The sequence below is a fragment of the Felis catus genome, chromosome B1 (assembly GCF_018350175.1).
Source record: "Felis catus isolate Fca126 chromosome B1, F.catus_Fca126_mat1.0, whole genome shotgun sequence".
Lineage (NCBI taxonomy): Eukaryota > Metazoa > Chordata > Mammalia > Carnivora > Felidae > Felis > Felis catus.
Genome location: NC_058371.1, coordinates 177,942,949 through 177,947,482, shown reverse-complemented (window position 1 = coordinate 177,947,482; position 4,534 = coordinate 177,942,949). Strand labels below are relative to the sequence as shown.

At 34.2% G+C, this 4,534-nt stretch overlaps 1 pseudogene; it reads left to right on the top strand.

Annotated features, from left to right (window-relative positions):
• The first annotated feature begins 2,730 nt into the window (after positions 1–2,730).
• LOC111560382 lies at positions 2,731–2,814 on the top strand (annotated as a pseudogene).
• The last annotated feature ends 1,720 nt before the right edge of the window (positions 2,815–4,534 follow it).

The window sequence follows — 4,534 nt, the reverse complement described above, 5'->3', positions numbered from 1 at the left end:
GAAAATAAAAAGAAACAAGGAAAAAAACAAAGAGTGAGTTGCCCTCACACTTTGTTTACTAGGAAGGAGTATATAGGATTAAACTCCTGGTCAAATTTAAAAAAAAAAAAGCTAATTTGGATAGGCAGGTATTTAATTTACACAGAAAATAAACATTCCTTTAGCAATATCCCTCAATATACACATGAAAAATTAAATTTCAATTGCAGAATGAATCTTTTTTTCTTTTTTTTAAAATTTAACCCTCTATATCATGATTCTTATTTTTATTTTTTTAAATTTACATCCAAGTTAGCTAGCATATAGTGAAACAATGATTTATATAATAAGTCATATAAAATCAGTATCCAAATAATGGAGGTGAAGATTATATTCCCCCTCTTGGAGTTCTTGGGTTATTTATACACAAAAATAAGAACTTTGCACTGAAAATATTAGACCAAGATGCTGTTTTAGAACATTTCATCTTATCAACAGCTTCATTTTTCTACAGCATCATTTAATTTAATGAACTGCCCATTGGTGAGCAAGAGAAATTACAGACTTAACTGATAGAATGAGTCATTATCAATGTGTCCTTATGTCAAAATTACTCTTGTACTTTGTCAAGGGCATTGTCAACCTAAAGTTATTTTAATATCATCAAAACTCAATGATATGAAACAACCCTACTTGTTATTATGTGAGTTTAAACTTATCGTTTTCAATTTCAATGCATTTGAAATCGTTTAAAAAGCAAAGTAAAGCACAACAGTGCTTCTGCTGCTGTGTATCCCCAAAGAAGAATACAGGATGGTTGTGAGACGAGTCCTCAGAGAAATTCACCATTACTTTTCTTTCCTGAACCAGGTTGCATTTCTAGGTCCACATACTCTTCAACTACAACTATATGTATTTTTTTCCAACTAAATGTTTTTTTTTATATGAAGAAAAACATCTTACATATTTCAATTTTGCCTATGTGTGAATTTTTTTAAAGTTTATTTATTCATTTTGAGAGGGAGACACAACAGGGCAGAGAGAGGAGAGAGAGAATCCCAAGCTGGCTCCACACTGTCAGCACGGAGAAAGATGTGGGGCTCAAACTCACGAACGGTGAGATCATGACCTAGTCAGATGCTTAACCGACTGAGCCACCAGGTCCCCCTGTGTGTGAAATATTTGAGGACTATTAGTGAAAGAGAAGAAACACAGCTGAGCGGAAAGAGGTAGGAAAAGACTATAGACTGATTGCCTGCATCCTTCCAAGAGAACAGGAAACAAGGCCTCTTGTGCAGAAAATGAAATTTTACAAACTAGCCCAGAGCTAGATGGACCTTCAAGACTATTTTTAAATAATATTGAATGAGGCTATGTAATCTTGGGCAGCAGAATACAAATGAGTCTTGTTTTTTCACTTTTCTATCGAAAAAGGGTACTGATACTCACCTACTTAAAAGATAAAATTACAATCTACACACATGCCAAACAGCTAGCACTTAATAAATTGAACCATCTGTGTTTGTATTTGAAATATTACTTCCAAATATGGGAGAAACACTTTGTTGGAAAGGATATTATGCATCAGCAAGCTTTGGGTAATCAGTCACAGTTGTTGGAGAAAAAGAGATAAGTAGATGTGAAGCCAGACCTGCCGGTAATCTGTCTTTTTTTCCTAGAAACTAAGAAGTCTTGGGTATATCTGATGAGAACATGAGAAATCCTGTCTTTTATAAAACAAAAATCTGAAGATAGTGAGATCTTTGGTTCTTCAGACTCGGGCTCTGACTCCTGCTCCACAATTTCTCTCTGATTTTGCCAAAACTCATTCTTTCTAAATTTTACCTTTTTTATCCTCTAAAATAAGGAAAGTAAGCCTCTTATCTTACAAGATTATTGTGAGAAGTAAGTGAAATAAAGATACATTTATACTTAACTGGGTCTCTTGCTCATATTAAGCAATCAATTAATTATTATAATAGTTATTATTTCACCAGAATAATTTCCTTATGAAATTTTAATCTTGAGAAAGGTCTACGGTGTGAGATCTGCAAATTTACATTTAGAAAACACTAAAAAAACTATGGGTTAAACCCTGGCCTGTAATGATAGACTTGCCCTTATTATTATTATTATTATTATTATTATTATTTTGACAGTTACTACTGTAAACTGCTGGATTGCTGTTGCTACTTCTATTAACACATTTTAGTATCCATTTTAACTTTTATTCTAGTACCAGCTATCTCAAATGTGAATAGAATGTACGTACTTTCAAGACACACAGAGCAAACTAATTGTTAAAATAGGTAAATCCTGCTTTCATGTTTGGGAACTATGTTTGACATTTAGCTGCTGCTGGAATATCATCAATCTTAGATTTCTTCCTTTACACAAGAGTGCAGTGCATGTGCCCCTTTGAATCTGCTTTTTTGTACCCTTTGAAAAAAACCTAGCAATGCAATTGCTGAGGTGTAGGGTAATTCTATTTTTAATTTTTTGAGGAAACTCCATACTGTTTTCTAGAGTGGCTGCACCAGTTTGCATTCCCACCAACAGTGCATCACTGTTCCCCTATATCTTCACCAACATCTGTTGTTTCCTGTATTGTTCATTTTAGCCTTTCTGACAGGTGTGAGGTAGAAGGTATGTCATTGTAGTTTTGATTTGTATATCCCTGATGATGAATGATGGTGAACAAATTTCCATGTGTCTGTTAGCCATCTGGATGTATTCTGTAGAAAAGTGTCAAAGACTATACTTTCAGGGGTCATTTCTATAGTTTGTTACTAGAAACGTGTCTATTCATGTCTTTTGACCATTTATTAACTGGGTTATTTGTTTTTTGGGTGTTGAGTTTGGTAACTTCTTTATAGATTTTGGACACTAACCCTTTATCAGATATGTCATTTGAAAATATCTTCTCCTATCCCTTCGGTTGCCTTTTAGTTTTGTTGATTGTTTCTTTTGCTGTGCAGAAGCTTTTTATCTTGATAAGGCCCAATAATTCATTTTTGTTTTTGTTTCCCTTGTCTCTGGAGATATGTCTAGTAAGAAGTTTCTGTGACCGAGGTCAAAAATGTTGCTACCTGTTTTCCCCTCTAGGAGTTTGACGGTTTCTTGTCTTACATTTAGGTCTTCCATCTATTTTGGGTTTATTTTTGTGTACGGTGTAAAAAAGTTGTCCAGGTTCATTCTTCTGCAAGTTGTGTCCATTTTTCCCAGCACCATTTGCTGAAGAGACTTTCTTTTTTCCATTGGGTATTGTTTCCTTCTTTGTCAAAGATCCATTGGCCATACATTTGTGGGTACATTTCTGGGTTCTCTATTCTGTTCCACAGATCTATGTGTCAGTTTTTGTGCCAGGACCATACTGTCTTGATGAGTACAACTTTGTAATATAGCTTGAGTCCTGAATTGTGACACCCCAGATTTGGTTTTCTTTTTCAACATTACCTTGGCTATTTGGATCTTTTCTGGGTCCATACAAATTTTAGGATTGTTGGTTCTAGCTCTGTGAAGAATACTGGTGTTATTTGGATAGGGATTGCACTGAATGTGTAGATTGCTTTGAGTAGTATGGTCATTTTAACAGTGTTCTTCTAATCCATGAGCATAAATGCTTCTCCATTTCTTTGTGCCATCTTCATTTTCTTTCATAAGCTTTGGACAGTTTTCAGAGTATGGATCTTTTACCTCTTTGGTTAGGTTTATTCCTATCTCATGGTTTTTGGTATCTCTCCTCTTCTGTTCATTATTTTATCTATTTGAGTTCTCTATCTTTTCTTTTGAGGGGTCTGGCTAGGGGTTATCAATTTTGTTTATTCTTTAAACAAAACACCTTTTAGTTTATTTTGTCTATTCTACTGGTTTGTTTCCTTGTTTCTATATCATTTATTTTTGCTCTAATCTTTATTATTCTCATTATTCTGCTGGCTTTAGGCTTTAGTTTGCTCTTCCTTTTCTAGATCTTTTAGGTGTAGGTCTAGGTTGCACATTTGGAAACTTTCGGGGTTCTTAAGATAGGCCTGAATTGCAAAGTACTTTCCTCTTAGGACTGCCTTTGCTGCATCCCAAAGGGTTTTTTTGGACTATTGTATTGTCATTTTTACTTGCTTCCATGTATTTTTAAATTTCTTCTTTAATTTCCTCTTTAACACATTCATTCTTTAGTAGGATATTTTTTAACCTCCATATATTTGAGGGTTTTCCAAATTTTTTCTTGTGGTTGATTTCAAGTTTCAGAGCATTGTGATCTGAAAATATGCATGGTAGGATCTTAACATTTTTGTACCTGCTGAGGGCTGATTTGTGATCCAGTATGTGATCTACTCTGGAGAATGTTCCATGTGCACTCGAGAAGAATGTGTATTCTGCTGCCTTAGGATTAAATGTTATGAGTATATCTGTTATCCAATATGTCATTCAAAGCCATTTTTTTTTGTTCTTGTTGATTTTCTGCTTAGATGATCTGTCCATTGCCTTAAGTGGGGTATTAAAGTCTCCCACTATTATGGTATTATTATCAACAAGTTTCTTTATGTTTGTTATTAAC